Genomic DNA, 17,591 nt, shown 5'->3' with positions numbered 1-17,591 from the left:
CATCTGTGTTTTCCTCTATTTTGTTGTGAGAGTCTTGTGTGAGATTCCAGGTGAGTTGAGGAGGGGAGTGTGGACAGGGAGTGAGAGCTGAGCAGGTTATAGTGACAGACTCCTTCTCCTTCAGATCACCTGGGATTGTAATATTGGGCCTCCAAGGAGAATCTGTAGTTTCACGTACATATTCATTATAAAATCACACTGAAATTTGTACCATTGATTAAATTCTGTAAATCTGTTCTGATTTCATACTTAAATTTACAAATGCAATCACGTCCTTAAAATAACTGCAGAGCAGAAATTATAATAAGACACAATCTCCTGAGTATCATGCTGGGACAATCATTACGACTGTCATACAAAATTTGCTCAACAGGTATTCATTATAATCAAACAATAGATCAAAGTCCTGAATATAAGTTTATTAATAGGTAAGACAAAATAATGAAAATTTAAAAAAAAACTAAAAACACTATTACCTCTGACTGTTATATGAAGAGGATCACAACAAGCTGTCGCCTTGAATGGTTCACTCTCTACTCTGAAGAAGTATGTGTCTGTGTATGTGGTGGTTAAATTAGAAAACAGAGTGGTGCAGTCTCTCTGACTCAGGTTCCCAGTAATACTCATTGGATAGATGCTAACTGCTCCACTACTGTTGAAGATCACATTGTTTGGATATTTGCCAAATTGGGATTGAGTTTTAATCCACACTCCAAAGGTTTTTTTTGTGTTGTTAAATTTCTGTTCTTCTTTGGGTCTGAAGCTACATGGGATTTGCAAACAAGATCCACTCAGTGCTTCCAGCTTCTTTGGTGCAGTTATGAAGAGTGCTGTTTCATCAGGACAACCAGCCAAAGCAGCTGTAAATACAATTTAATTATTAATCAATTCACACATTAATTTTAGTTAACTACATGTTTTTTTTCTATGCCCGAGCAAAACGTGTATTCTCTACAATTTAGTTAGTGAGATAGTATTTTTGTATGTGAATATTTTCTTGTAAAATTAAATATTTAGCTCTTTACTCACTTGAGTTTTTTTTTTTCAAGCTTGCACACTTTTACAGAATATATTTATCAACATGAAATAATTCTTGATTACTAGGAATTATATACACATGTAAAGAGAAGCTATGAAAACACAAACGATGCTGAAAGAATAAGTAAGATACCAATTTCCTGAAAAGTGATTCGTTTTTTAAATCCACTTTCCTTGTTTCATTAAAAATTCATGTTTATGTTATTAAATACATTTGATATATCCATTTGGTGGAAATATTTAGCTGATATTTACTCTCATCAATCGACACAAAAGACTTTGTTGACCAACTTCCTCAAAATTCAGTCACAGAGAAGTCCCTCTGCCACAAGCACTTACATTTACATTTATCTTGTAGCACATCTGCAGTGACTGCATCAGCACTAAAATTAATCACAAAGTGTGAGAAAGGGCACAGTAACAGTACAATTTGGTTGTTGAGCAGCAACACCAGGCATTTGTCTTTTGACACATGAGTTTAGTTGTGGATAAAAAGAATTTTATATCCGAGCTCAATAAATGTTAAGACATTTTTAATTAAGCCATGAATTCAAATATTGATGCTAAAATAATAATTAATATAATATGAGAAATATAAGCTACTAAATCCCACCATCTGATACAGTAAAGTTTATCTAGATACACTAAATGACAAATCATTTCTCTCATGTCTGGTCAAAATGCAAAATGATTATAAACCCATAATCACTTCATTTAGTAAAATTATTTCATAGAATATAAAACAGAATTAGTTTATTCTTCAAAGTCAATTTTTTCCTTGCCCAATTTATTTATTTATTTTTTAGCATATGACCCTTTTAAAATTATTCTTCAGTTTACATTCTATTCCAGAAATTCAGTAACCAACATATAAACATCATTTGTGCAAAGATTTATGTTTCTGAAGTGAAACAGTGAAAAATGACAGCACTGTCAGTACATAAATACCAATGTCAGCTGAGTTAGAACCATTTCAGTTACAACCATTCTAACAACATCTCTAGTCATAAAAGGGTCATCTCCCCTCACCCTGGCTTAACCCATTTAATGGTCCACCATATAATGCACAGGTGAGCCCGTAAATGGCAGGAAGTAAACATTCCTTACTAAATAAGGAAACCAGAATATTTCATGCAATGTGCCTGCAGTTAAACACTATAGATAATAGCTTCCCCCAACATCCTACATGTAGGGATTAACAGAAAAATATCTAATAGTGCAGTTCAAGACAAAGTTTACAAATTTTAAGCACGACAATGACAACTTTTAACGAAATCACTCCAACAACCACACATTTACATTGCAATGGGCCTTTTGTTCCGTGCACATAGAGCGTTTAACCGGCCTCTGGCCCTTTAAACTCTGAGGGGCTTTAACTTTGGTTTCTTTTGGCCAATTTGCATGATTGACACCTCTTATTAATCGTTTGACCCAATAGTATCACAGTAATGATGCCAGGTTCACGCTATTCATAGACTATAGCTCCGCCTTCAATACTATCATACCATCCAGACTCGTTATAAAACTCCGTGACCTGAAAATCAACTCCTCCCTGTGCAGCTGGATCCTGGACTTCCTGACAGACAGACTTCAGGTGGTTCGGATCGGCAGCAACACCTCATCCACACTTACATTCAGCACAGGTGCCCCAAAGGGATGTGTGCTCAGCCCCCTGCTGTACACCCTGTTCACCCACGACTGTACAGCAACACACAGCTCCAACACCATTTCTGATGGAGATGAGACGACATACAGGGCAGAGGTGAGAGCCCTGACATCATGGTGCCGTTACAACAACCTGCTGCTTAACGTCAGCAAAACCAAGGAGCTCATCGAGGATTACAGGAGACCGCAGAGAGGAGGCCACACCCCCATCCACATCGAAGGAGCAGAGGTGGAGAGAGTCACCTGCTTCAGATTCCTGGGCATCGACATCAGCGAGGATCTGAGTTGGTCACACCATGTTGGTGTGATCACAAAAGCAGCAAGACAGTAGCTCTTTTTCCTGCGGCGCCTGAGAAGATTTGGCATGAACCCCAGAATACTTACAAACTTCTATTGATGCACCATTGAAAGTATTCTGACTGGCTGCATCACCACCTGGTACGGCAGCTGTAATGCTCTGGACCGCAAAGCTCTGCACAGGGTAGTGAGATCAGCAAAGTGCATCACCAGGACTGAACTGCCAGCCATGCCAGATCTCCACAGACAGCGCTGCATGAGGAAGACACAGCGGATCCTCTCTGATCTCAGCCACCCCAGCCACAGACTCTTCACACTTCTGCCATCTGGCAGGCGGTTCAGGAGCATCCAGTCCCGCACTACCAGACACAGAGACGGTTTTAACCCACAAGCCATCAGACTATTGAACTGCTGACATTCCATACACACCACTACACACTCACTACAATTACAGGACTCTGCACACTGTCACTTCAACAAATGCTACTTAAATGCTCACTGCACAACTTTGCACAATCTGCAAATACTCTTGCACAAACTTGTAAATACCAACTTGTCTTAAATGTAAATACCAACTAAATTCTCTAATATTTAATAGTCCTTTTCCTCTCCTTTTTATTGTTATTATTGTTATTATTATCATCATCATTATTATTATTATTATTATTATTATTATCATTATTATTATTACTACTACCACTGCTAATTTCTGTTATTTTCTTCTCAATATAACTGCACACTCTCAATATGCTCATGTAAAGCTGAGCAGCACGAGCCAAAGAATTTCATTATAAATGTGGCTACACTGTTTATCTGTACATGACAATAAAACTTGAAACTTGTATTGTAGCCTGTTGTTATCCAACTTTGATTGTAGCTTCCTGTTGTTAATGGCAGATCACTCAACTAACAGGTGCTTTATAGTCATATAATTGAGAAGAAGACCAGCTTCCACCCTGTCTCACATGTTTTACATGTCACGTATGTCATTTGTTTTGCTATTATAGTACAGATACAGCAACTTAAAATGGACAGCAGATCTGTGACAGCCCCCAAGCTGGGCCTTAACCAGTCCTTGGCTGGTCTTTTGACTTGATAGTATCGCCTATAGTAACATCACAAATTTGTTGTGACACTCACAGTGCAGCTCTCGTGCAACCCACAGCTCTCCCGCAACTTACTTACTTATTCAACCTCACTGATCAGCCAGGAAGCCAAGGACCCACGCATGCACTGGTTTATGACAAAAGAAGTACGCCAGATCTTTCAACTTGTGCAAGAACAAGAGAAGACCTGCATCTGATTTATCATCACATTGTTAAATTAGTATACACAGAGCCACAATGGTCCCACTATTTCTTTTTTTGGTGGGTTTTTTTTGGCCATCTTGGAGTTAGTATGATCTAGGTAATTAGTATGATTGGACCAAAATAAAAGTTTATTCAAGTTCTAATTGTGTAATTATTTTTTGTTATTGTCACATGCTTTGTAATGTTATGGAACAATTCTACTATTTTTAGTCATGCTCAAAAAAAGTTGGATCATCAGCGTATATAACCACTCAGCCAGCAAATCATTAATAAAAACAATTCACTTTTGGAGCTCCACAAGATTTTTCCGTACTGTCAGAAAAGCTGCTATTTAAAAATGCTCACCATCACCCAGAAAGACAGTTTTTGATCTGAGATACAACAACATCTAGGTTCAGTTATTATTATTAATTGATTTTATTTGAAAAGGAAAAATGCACAATATTAACATAAATGTTGTGATTCAATGTTTTGTACCAGAGTTAGTTTAAGATAATTTGCATCCGCTGGCCCGTGGAAGATTACATGCAGAAGATGATAAACGTATTACAAAAACACAACAGACATGACAAATCCACACACCCATAAACACACACACACAAAACACATCATTATAGACATTTCATTTTGTTATTAAAACACTGTTGTCAGTGACATTGAACACAGTAGCATTTAAAAACACAACCCTGTCTAGTTTCCTATCATCTATATTTATTAAACAGTGATCCCTTATATGTGCTGAGAGAGTTCTAGTATGACCTGGTCTATAAGCATACTTTGCTAATATGAATAATCTGAGCGAGACAAGCAACCTTTTAAGGTCTGGTGGTATACATTTTAAGCCAGTATGGCCTTTTTTTTAATAATTTGCCTAAAAATATTTGAACACCACACTATAAAGAAATCTACAAACATCCTTAATTCTGGCAAACCAACTCTTAAGCGTTAAAAATAGTTTCATATTGTATTTTAAACTGGAGTTTTCCCTCCTCTTGCGACTTGCATAGACTTTAGTTGTTCAGCTGTTAAGTAAGTGTTCATTTGGCAGATTTCTATCTCTGATTTGTTGGAGCGTCTCGATCTGAAGCAGCTGAAATAAAAACAAACAAACAATTAAAAAAGTTTTAGTTTCTGTTTGGTTTGGCAGTGATGAATGATAAAGATCCATGCAATATAGGCCACACACTTTTAAAATGAGCATATCACAGAAAGATTTGTCTCACCACTCAAAGATGGCCAGTGTGATCACAAGCACTGTGATTCCTGCAGTCTGCAGTAGAGCAAAGAGACCAATACCACCTGAATGTTCAAACAAAAGATTTTAAAGTTTGCCTTCTTGAAGAATACTGTGTGAACTCAAAAAGAAAGTCAAACAATCAACAGTCACAAAGATTGTTTAAGCGTGTCATAGACAAGACGACCAAAAATCATAAACAGCAATGCAAAACTCCTCTTTGCATTCAGTTGAATAAGTACTGGTTAACATTACCTTCAGTATTCACATGAATCTCTGCTGATGTCTGATTACCCAGATCATTAGTGGCCACACAGTAATAAACTCCTCCATCTGTTACATTGAAGCTGTAAATCTCTCCTTCAGATACTTTCACAGCTCCATCTCTGCTCTTCTTGAACCAGGTGAAGCTGCTGACTGGAGGTTTGGCTTTACTATAACAAGCTAGGTTCACCTGACTGCCTGCTGGCACTGAACCTGATGGACTGATAAATGCTGTGGTTTCTTTGGGGCGCACTGGGAAAAAAGGGGGGGGGGGGGGGGATAGCTGTAACATGGATTCCTGTTATCCATTATAAACATTCAATATTCCATTACTTATTGTTTACTCACAGGATCCATAAAAACACACTGATTGTCTTACATGAAACACTGAGAGTCTCTTCTGTCTCTGCTGTCTTGGTGTCTTTTCCTTGGTTCACAGGATATCTGGCAGAGCAGCTGATCTTCTTTCCATCATGTGTGTCTGACAGAGTGATGGTCTGCTGGATTTTAGTTGTAAAGCTTCCATCTGTGTTTTCCTCTATTTTGTTGTGAGAGTCTTGTTGGAGATTCCAGGTGAGTTGAGGAGGGGAGTGTGGACAGGGAGTGAGAGCTGAGCAGGTTATAGTGACAGACTCCTTCTCCTTCAGATCATCTGGGATTGTAATATTGGGCCTCCAAGGAGAATCTGTGGTTTGAAATGATATATCTATATAAACAACACAGATCATCAAGTCACGAAGAGGTAATTTAGCTCTTGTGATACATGTGAACACTTAAGTCTGTGGGTATGAATATAACAGCCGCAGAAAAACCACAAACCTTTTTCCAAAAAAATAGAAATGCTCTAGAGAATGCAAAGGCAAAACACCATGTGGTGAATTGGAAGTAATTTTTACTTTTGATACTTGAGGCTTTTTTGTTTCTTCATTTCCCTAATAATCAGAAATGGCATAGGCTCAGGAAAACTTCTGAAAACCACTTTATTTAGCTCCACCCACTCTGCCATGCTGGCTCTATCTTTTTCACCTATCTTTCACCTATCACCTATCTGTGTGCTTCTTGGATATTTGTACCACTGAAATGTTCTCCTTAGGCATCCTCTCATTCTCCAGGATTGTAATAAATAATCAGGTCAAAAATTCAGCTGTCTTTTCTCCTAGACATCTCCATACCTGCACAGGTATCTGAACCGGCCACATTTCCACTCTTCATAGGTGCCCTACCAGTACAGACTACCATTCAGTGCTACACTCTAACCTGTTCACATGCTTAACTTCCTTTGGAGAAACATAGGTTGAACTCAGTGGTCTTTTCAGCATGAAAATGTCAAACCACAGTGTCTACACAGTGCAATAAGAGCATGTCTCTGTAGCAAAACAGTGCTAAACTGGTATTGCAGTTCAAGCCTGTATTATTCTGAAACAAAACATTACTATGTCGTAACTTTGTTTTCCTCTGGTCACATTAATTAAATACAGGATGAAAATGTTTTGCAGATCATTTCATTCTAATTTTATTCACACCTTTTTGATGGAATTATGGAAATATAAATATTAGTGCTGTCAGTCTGGTTACTCATCATGATAGCATTGTTAATTTTGGTCTCCACAGACATCTTTGCCAGTTCATGGAAGAGCAATTATTAAAACATTTTACTATAAACTAATTAAAAAAAAATCTTTACCTCTGACTGTTATTTGAAGAGGATCACAATGAGCTGTCGCCATGAATGGTTCACTCTCTACTCTGAAGAAGTATGTGTCTGTGTATGTGGTGGTTAAATTAGTAAACAGAGTGGTGCAGTCTCTCTGACTCAGGTTCCCAGTAATACTCATTGGATAGATGCTAACTGCTCCATTACTGTTGAAGATCACATTGTTTGGATAAATGGAAATTCTGGAATCATTTTTTATCCACACTCCAAAGGTTTTTCTAGTGGTGATAAACTTCTGTTCTTCTTTGGGTCTGAAGCTACATGAGATTTGCAAACAAGATCCACTCAGTGCTTCCAACTTCTTTGGTGCAGTTATGAAGAGGTCTGCTTCATCAGGGCAGTCAGCCAAAGCATCTGTAAATACAGCATTATATTTAGCAGCAGATATTTTTTCCCCTCCGTTTAACTGTGTGTGCTGATATTTTTCAATCAGGGAATGAGCAGTTGGCTCCATCTATAATGGTCTTTTGGCATCAATTCTAAATTAATGTAGAGTATAAATTACCCCAATAATATCTTTGAATAACTGAATAAACAGCTCACCTGGAACAAAGAGGAAAATCAGTATCATGCCAACTTTCACCATGTTCATAGACAGAATCTTGTTCCCTGGGTTGGCAAAAAACTTGTTAATTTAATAATATAACTACACAAAATCTATAAATAAAAATGAAACTATAATAACTCATGTTTTCGTGACTACAAGTAAAGCATTAGTAAACACAATAATGTCTCTGTCAGTACGGTAAAAGAAAAACAACAGAATAAGTTTTAGTATCACAAAACTAAAAAATAATAGCATAAAATATTTTCTTACCTAACGAGTTCATGTCAGATCTTTTGTAGCAGAATTCTAATAACCCAAGTGAACTACTTTTTGTCATGTCAGAAATGAGGAAGTATAAAGATACTCACTGACAACAAGTGTTAAACAGTCAGTGTTATGCTTCCTGCTTATCATGCAAAAGAGGAAGTCAGAGTCTAAAATGACTGCAAGACATTTTAGACTCCTTAAATGCCTGTGAGTTAAACCTTGAGCTTGCAGAATATATTTGATAATTTCCAGTATTAATCTCACATTGTAGGGAGTTACAAGCTAAGACAAGTTGAGCTAAGAAAATGAGTGTATTTGGTTGGCGTATTTGTGGATGTATGTCACCTTGAAGTACCTTCTTAATATGGAAAATGGCTTTTACCAGATTTCTGGCCTGTTTTAAAGGCCCACTTAGCTTACATGGCTGCTTATTATAACATATAGCAGTGGTGGTGGTGCTTTATCAGTAATTACTGTTCATTTACCTCCAGATTTTAACAGTTTTTTGTCACAGAACAGTATTCTGGTGAGCTAGGGAAATGCTGTAGTTTTCTGCTATGAGGTACAGTAGTGTTTAACAGTCTAACGCATATTTTCTTCTCTGTCGCTGACCTGCCCGCTCTGTCCATGTCCGTTGTTGTTGTTTGTGTCTCTCTCTCTCCTCATCTCCCTGGGTGTTGTTTTCATTCTCGCTTCCGGAAGTTTTGGTCAGCAATGCGACCTCCCGACCTGGAAGCATTTCCAACGCCGCACCTGCCACTCATCAGCTGCACTGATTACTATCTTCAGAGTCACCTATTTAGCAGTGTGGCCGAGCTCCGGTCAACACTTGTTAAGTATAACCTTGTCAGTAAGGCCGAGACTTATAGTGTTAGAGACCTTGCTAATTGTGAATATACCTGCCAACTTGCCAGGAGCTGCGAGTGCAGAGTTTCAAGTCACTGGAGGGGAGTCACAAATTGGAGCACCAGCGTGGAGTGTAAATAGGAGTCACAGAATCGAACATGGGTGTTCTGGACTGTTTTTCCACCAGAGACATTCGCACTTTGAAAAGCACGTATGAACATTGCTCGGGGAGTCAGCAGACTCGACTCCGGTGCAGCGGGAATTATAATTACAGCAGATCTGCTGGAGCGGCATTTGAAGATGCTGTAGCATAAAACCAAGGTGCAGAGCGCCCTGTTACAGGTTGTGACTGAATTAAAATGTATGTTGCTATCCTCTTTCAGGGCTGCCAGCAACACGCCTCCCCGCCTTCACCACTTGCTATAGCTGCTGCCTGCCCTCTTCCCTCCTCCCCTCCTCTACTGCCTCACGAGCACCCTGTACCTGCTCCAGACAAGTTTTCTGGAGAGCTGAACAAGAGCGGAGGATTTCTGACACAATGTGCTCTAATTTTCAGGCAGAGGCTTCGAGGAGCCTTTTTGAACACCCTGAAATGTGAGTTACCAACAAAGGACTTACCAAAATAATTAGATGAATGAATAAATATGTGTATTAGGTTAGATGACCACATGCACAAGTATGGAGGAACGTCTGGGGGTTTTTGGGCGAAGTCTCCTCCCTGGAAGTGGAGGCGGATGGAGAGCATGCAGGCAGACGAGGAGGAGCCCATGCAGCTGGGACAGGCCCGTCTCAGCCCATCGGGTCAGAGAAGAAGACATCGTGTGGGTGAGTGTTTCGCCTGTGAAAAGGTCATTTTGTTGACATGTGCTCCTCGCAGGTATAAAAGTGTAGCCCATGAATAGCGGTAGGGATCCTGAGGGGTGGGACTCAAAATGCTTCTTCCCACCTAGCCTGCTCAGCTAAATTGTCCCACCAGTTAATCACATTTACCTGTCAAGCTTTCATTGACTCCAGGGCTGAGCAGAGTTTATTGGATGAGAACCTAGCTCAAAGGATGGGTGTGCTGTTAGTTTCTCCCACTGAGCCTTTGCATGTGGCTGCTTTAAATGGCACCCGTCTAGCTGACATTACCCATCGAACCCATCGAGGTCCAATTGACATTGTGACAGAGTTACACCATCCCGGACCGCAGACAGCCGACCTAGGCTCATGCACGCACAGCCGCAGTTAGATTCCACACTCTTTCCTCTGTGTTATTGTGGCACTGCGTCGTTAAGCCAACCGGTCATATATATATATATATATATATTTTTTTTTTTTGTTTTGTTTTGTTTTGTTTTTGTCCTGTTTGGCACAGTAGCAATCAGAATTATTGGCTGAACGCCAAGAAAAATGCCCAACATATTTATTTTCCCAAGTGGATCATTGCCATGCTTCAAGGCACTTGATTGATCTTTGTTATTTATTTATTTTTACTTTTAAGTTATTACAATTGGAACAGACATGACCGGTGAATAGGAAAGGGAAAGACATAGACAAGTGACGTTCAAGAAAAGGAGAGGGAAAGAAAAACAGAGGGGAAGAGGGACAGTGATAAAGGACACCTAAAATCCACTAGATCACCTGCTGGGGGGAAAAAAAGAACAAAACAAGACAAAAAAGAGAACAACATAGTAGGGAAACCACAGCAACAACCTATATAAGTACAGTTGTGGTCAAAAGTTTACATACACTTGTAAAGAACATAATATCATGGCTCTCTTGAGTTTCCAGTTATTTCTACAACTCTGACTTTTCTCTGATAGAGTGATTAGAACAGATAGTTCTTTGTCACAAAAAACATACATGAAGTTTGGTTCTCTTATAACTTTATTATGGGTTAACAGAAAAAAGTGATCACATCTGCTGGGTCAAAAATATACATACAGCAGTGCTAATATTTGGTTACATGTCCCTTAGACATTTTAACTTCAATTAGGCGCTTTTGGTAGCCATCCACAGGCTTCTGGCAAGCTTCTGGTTGAATCTTTGACCACTCCTCTTGACAGAATTGGTGCAGATCAGTTATATTTGATGGCTTTCTGACATGGACTTGTTTCTTCAGCATTGTCCACGTGTTTTCAATGGGGTTGAAGTGAGGACTTTGGGAAGGCCATTCTAAAACCCTTATTCTTGCCTGATTTAGCCATTCCTTTACCACTTTTGATGTGTGTTTGGGGTCATTGTCCTGTTGGAACTGCGCCCAAGACCCAACCTTCGGGCTGATGATTTTAGGTTATGTTGAAGAATTTGAAGGTAATCCTCCTTCTTTATTATCCCATTTACTCTCTGTAAAGCACCAGTTCCATTGGGAGCAAAACAGCCCCACAGCATAATATTACCACTACCATGCTTGATGGTAGGCATGGTGTTCTTGGGGTTAAAGGCCTCACTTTTTCTCCTCAAAATATATTGCTGGGCATTGTGGCTGAAAAGCTCAATTTTTGTTTCGTCTGACCTCAGAACTTTCCTCCAGAAGGTCTTATCTTTGTCTATGTGATCAGCAGCAAACTTCAGTCGAGCCTTAAGGTGCCACTTTTGGAGCAAGGGCTTCCTTCTTGCACGGCAGCCTCTGAGTCCATGGAGATGCAAACCACGTTTGACTGTGGACAGCAGCCACAGTTCACAAGCCACAGGGGACCCAAAGGTCCAGGGCCCCCACCCCCCGGAAGGGGCCCGACAAAGTAACCACCTTCAGACATTGCTGATGATGCGAGTCTGCCCAGTCGAACCAAGTGTCGATAAAATGCTTCAGAAGCATGGTGGTGGTGTTTTTTGACACATGAGCCAGAGCTTCAGTTTCAAACACACCACCATGATCTCCACCTCCTGGTCTCTGCATCTTCAGAGAGCCAACCAGGCAATTTTTTGGCTCTCCTGCATTCTCACAAATTCCTTAGTCTGATGTCTTTGTGTCCATTATTCCCAGTTTGTCCCTCCCAAAGGACAGCAGCTCTGAAAATGCCTTGTCTTATGGAACAAGCAACTTGACCAGATCCTTGCTCAGCGACTGCTGCTCCGCATTTTCATTAATTGTAACAAAATAAACAAAGCAAATAACTCGCCGTTGAGTGGATTGAGAGAGGATATTACGTTGAATAAATCGGCCGGGTTATTGGACACTGTCAATTGATATTTGTCAATATCTGACAAGCACACCAACCACAGGGACAGCAGCAGCGATGAGAGCAGGGGACATGCAGCAGGTCGACCTGGAACTTATACAGAGTTCATTCCCGCCACAATAAAGGGATTCAGAATAAAGTGGGGTCAGATGTTACCTCGGTTACACAGGGGTGAAGGACAAGAACTAGATCACCAAGAATTATAAAATCGTTATAAATAAACAAGAAATCATGAGAAATGTGTCTCAAGAGATTGATAAATGTGTATATTGCTCAGGTGGAGGAGTGGGTCATCTACCAGTTGGGAGGTCAGTGGATTGATTCCTGGTTTCTCCACATGCTATAGTATTCTTGAACCAGACACTGAAATCCAATGTGTTCCCAATGCAGTCAAAAGAACCTGAATAGCAGAAAAGGAATATATGTACACTATATTGCCAAAAGTATTCACTCATCCATCCAAATCCTTGAATTCTGTTTTTTTTAATCACTTTCATGTGGAAGTGGTAAGCTATCTTAAATTATAGTGCGTGGTCAGCAGTTGCTGATGCACATGGTGCACAGAGGTCACTGACTGCGAGTCGATCACTGCAGACCTCAAAACTTTATGTGGCCTTCAGATTAGCTCAAGAATGGTGTACAGAGAGCTTGATGCAATAGGTTTACATGGCTGAACAGCTGCACCCAAGCCTTACATCACCAAGCACAGAGCAAAGTTTTAAATGCAGTGGTGTAACGCACGCCACCACTGGACTGTAGAGCAGTGTAGACGCACTCTCTGGAGTGATGAATCACACGTTTATGGTAATCCCATCGACTAGTCTGCATTTGGTGGTTGCCATGAGAAAAGTACTTATCGGACTGCAAGCTTAAGATAGAGACAATGGTGACTAGACATGAAATGTGGAACACGGGAAAGGCACAGAGTAGACACGGGAACAGAGACTAAACACAGGCTATGATAAACACTGAGGGAGGGAGAACTAAGATCTTTGAGAACTGAAGAAATAAAGATAACCAAAACCCATAAATAACAATAACCAAAGAATATTAAACCAGAAACAAACACTGGGTCACCAGACGCAGTACTGCGACAATATAGGTGATAGCGGATGAATGCTGGAAAATACTTTTGGCATTATAGTATATGTATGTGTGACTGGGTGGTTCAGACTTTTTAAGATTTGTTTGAGAGCTCAAAAATGATGATGACGCTATATAATTACCAGCTGCTTTACGGTTTCCCACTGAAGAGCTGCAACTGTCACAGTCTGAGCTGGCGGACTGTTTGGAGTGGAAAGTGGAGGCAAAAGCAGACACTTGCATGAGAAAGTAATTTTAAACAAAAGGCAAGACGTTTATTATAGGCTGGATGACATTACACAACAAAAGGCAAAACAAGAATCAAGACTTGACTGAATAAACTAAACTTAGCAGATTAAATCTAAAACTAACACACAGAATACAGGGAAGCCAGAAACATTGACCTGAAGAGGAACCTGGAACACGGAGAGCAATTCACAGAAAACATGAAAAGGACACAGGGAAACTGACACAAGATAAGCACCACATGGGTGATTAGGGAGAGTGAAAACACATGGGGAAGCAGCTGGAGCCAATAAAGCTAATCACACGGCGAATGAAAACTGAAGACACCTGACACTGGACACAGGACGCAACACTGTCAAAGTAAAACAAGAAACATAAAAACGCAGACCAACTCACACAACTTGACACGGAAGCCAGGAGAAAGGGACACTCAGGGAAACTTGACAGACTGGGGAGACGACAGGAGGAGACACAAAGAAGGGAACACGAAAACAGCTAAGGGAGATGAGACAATGAGGGAGAGAGACAGAGAGAGTGAGAGCGAGATAACAGGCTTGGGAGAACATACATGAAAGTACACGAGAGACAGGGGAACATGAAATGAAAAGCAAGGCGGGAGCAGGTAAGCAGAAAGGGGAGACGAAACACACAGCCATGACCGGGGCCCGGGGAACAATGAAGCAAGACACACTGGGAGGGCGGAGCAACAAAAACACAGATGACACAACACACACATACTGGCAAGACAGAGGAGAGACCAAGACACAAGGCGAACCTTAAATCACAATCATAATACACAAACACAAAAACACAAGAAACTCAAGAAGCTGGGTCAAATCACCCACAACCATGACAGCAACTTCCATTTACACATATTTAAAATCAAAAGATGAAAACAGCTGTCTGAAGTTAGTACAGAAGGATGAAAATAACAAAAGACCTGCAGAAAATAGTTTGTTTTACTTCACCGAATTCTTGGCAGTGAGAGTCTTGTTGGAGATTCCAGGTGAGTTGAGGAGGGGAGTGTGGACAGGGAGTGAGAGCTGAGCAGGTTATAGTGACAGACTCCTTCTCCTTCAGATCACCTGGGATTGTAATTTTGGGCCTCCAAGGAGAATCTGTGGTTTCACATACATATTCATTATAAAATCAAACTGCACTTTCAAATCTGATTCAAATCTGTAAACTTGTTCCGAATTCATACTTTGATTCATAAATGTAATCAAGTCCTTAAAATAACTGTAGAGTAGAAATTACAATAAGAAACATCTCCTGAGTGTCATGCTGGGACAATCATTACAACTGTAATACAAGATTTGCTCAACAGATATTGATTATAATCAAACAGTGGATCAAAGAATAGATAATAAGTCCTAAATGTTAGTTTATTAGGTAAAATAAAATAATGAAAGTTAAAAAAAGAAACCAAACAGACACACTATTACCTCTGACTGTTAGGAGAGGTCACTGTTGTCCCTAATGAGGTCCACCACAGTTGTGTCATCTGCATACTTGTTGATGTGATGAGTAGCAAATTAGGCTCTGCAGTCATGTGTCAGCAGCATGAACAGCAGTGGGCTCAGGGACACAGCCCTGAGGGGAGCCAATGGAGAGGGAGAAGGAGCTTGAGATGATGTTTCCCACTCTCACTGACTGAGGGCTGTTGGTGAGGAAGTCCAGCAGGCTGTTACACATGGGGGTGCTGATACCCAGAAGGGTCAGTGTCCTCAACAGCCGCTTGAGGATGATTGTATTGAGTGCTGAGCTGAAGTCAACAAACAGCATTTATATCTGACTGATCTTCTCCTTCACGTGTGCCAAGCTCACGAGAAGAGCAGAGGAAATGGCATCCTCGGTGGAGGGATTTGGCCCGTAAGGAAACTGGGATTTGCAAATATGGGGGGCAGTGAAGAGATCATGTACTCCTTTACCAGCATCTCGAAGCACCTCATCATAGGAGTTACTATGCACTACTGAACTAACAGGAGTTAGTGCACTGTCCTCCAATAAACCAACATCACAAAGCTCAACTGTGCGTTGGTTGAAGGGCTAATTTATTGACAAGTGAGACTAGGGATGGGTATCGAAACCCGGTTCTTGTTGAGAACCGGTTCCCACTGTTTCAATTCCTTGGAATCGTTTGCCATTTTTGCAAACGATTCCCTTATCGATTCCAGTCGCCCCGAATGACGTCACTACGTTGCGGAGCGTCATTTACCTGGCAGGGCGCCTAAGCGGCTCAAACGCTCAAAAATTTGGTTATACTTTAACGGATGACAACAGGGCAATTTGCAATACTTGCAAAGTAGATATTTCATTTAAAGGAGGAAACACTACGAATATGCAAAAGCATTTGCTCACAAAACACGCGATAACCTTAAATGAATGTCGTGTTTTTAATTTCGCTCCGGACTCGTGAATCTCAACCCAGCAGCAGCGTTAACGTCTGCACATCCTCTCCCGTTAATGCGGCAAGTAAATAATCAACTAACAGTGCATATTATGTTAGCGCGATCTGCCTTAGTACAAAACCTGCCATTACTGTGCGCTGCATTTAGGTGACCATGATGAGACAGACAGACAGAGTCTGGCTGGCTCAGATGCTGGCAGTTCTCGCTGCAGTCTACCGGTAGTGTCTCCTTTCAGGCCAGGATAGACGAATGTCACCGAGCGGTGACTAAGTTTGTGGTCAAAGGCTTGCACCCATTTGCCACAGCAGATGCCCCCGATTTTCGGTAAGTGAATGTGTTTAATTGTAGGCAGGGACATTACTGGATATTCTTGTGTAATTGCTACAGAATAATTTATGTTATGTTAAGAATATTTATTTTATTATTTTACATTTACAATTTTTTTTCCTGGGGACCCTGTGACACCCCATTGAAGAGCCGTAGGCTGTGGATCTCTTAAGATCTCACTGTTGGGTTTGTAAGGCCATGTTACTCCTAAATTTCTATCTTGTTCAAAGAAAAGATATAAAACAAAGTTCTAAGCTAATCGACCTTAGTGTTCTCCTTTTTTAAAAATAAGAATCGATAAAGAATCGAATCGTTAAACAGAATCGAAAATGGAATCGGAATCGTGAAAATCTTATCAATACTCATCCCTAAAGTGAACATCAACAGGGGAGGCAGTGACAGCAGAGTTCACCAGGAATGGAAGAAAAAAACATCAAAGATCAAACAATACACAGAAAGTTCTTCTAGCTTTTAGCACTCATTTTCACTTCAGCTTGTTTAATGTTATAAATTTGCAACCTCAGCTGGCTGACGGATCCAGAACAACACAAGGAAGAATATCCCACAGATCAGCTGTACCACATATTTTTTACACAGCCTTGTTCTGGCAACAGACTTTCTCTGCTAGTACATGGGCAGTTTGTAACTGACTGTCATCTGCACACACTACTAATGCAGAACCATTCTGAGTCCATATGGCTGAGGAGCCTTTCACATAAAAAGCAGCATGCACTTCACTGTGATCTGAAATCCATTCTTTTCTATGGTTTATGTCGAATAATAATTGTTTCCCGCTGTGTGGAGCAAAGCACACACTCAAAAATGCACTCATGTGTACCGTGACAAATATTCATACAATCAACAGCGGGGGGGTATAGTACTGCTAAAAATTATTTAGAACAGGGAAAATACAGCAGCCAGCTCAAAATTCTCAGTGATTCTCAGTGCTTGTGCCCTGAAGCCACATTCATGTAAATTCACTCTTCTTCATTTGTGACAAACAGAAACTTAATGTCATCCAGTACAGTCAGTAAAAGTGCAGACTCAGTCTGATTAAAAGGACCTTCAAAGAGCTGTACGTCAACAACATGAGCTGAAGCATTGTTGTAAAGAAAGATTTTTTCAGACCAAATTTTGTGTTTCTTTTATGTTTTACATGGAAAAAGGACTCTTTGCAT

At 40.3% G+C, this 17,591-nt stretch overlaps 1 long non-coding RNA gene across 1 annotated transcript; it reads right to left on the bottom strand.

Moving 5' to 3' along the window:
- Positions 1–4,695: 4,695 nt before the first annotated feature.
- LOC106096897 (myelin-associated glycoprotein) lies at positions 4,696–8,431 on the bottom strand. Its single transcript, XR_003221591.1, has 7 exons — positions 8,340–8,431; positions 8,066–8,131; positions 7,493–7,876; positions 6,188–6,514; positions 5,800–6,060; positions 5,534–5,609; positions 4,696–5,400 (listed from the first exon to the last, which is right to left on the bottom strand). It is a non-coding gene; the product is annotated as a myelin-associated glycoprotein (long non-coding RNA).
- Between the last annotated feature and the right edge of the window lie 9,160 nt (positions 8,432–17,591).

The sequence above is a fragment of the Oreochromis niloticus genome, linkage group LG9, assembly GCF_001858045.2.
Source record: "Oreochromis niloticus isolate F11D_XX linkage group LG9, O_niloticus_UMD_NMBU, whole genome shotgun sequence".
NCBI lineage: Eukaryota > Metazoa > Chordata > Actinopteri > Cichliformes > Cichlidae > Oreochromis > Oreochromis niloticus.
Note: the sequence above shows the minus strand (reverse complement) of the source record. Positions and strands in the feature narration are given on the sequence as shown.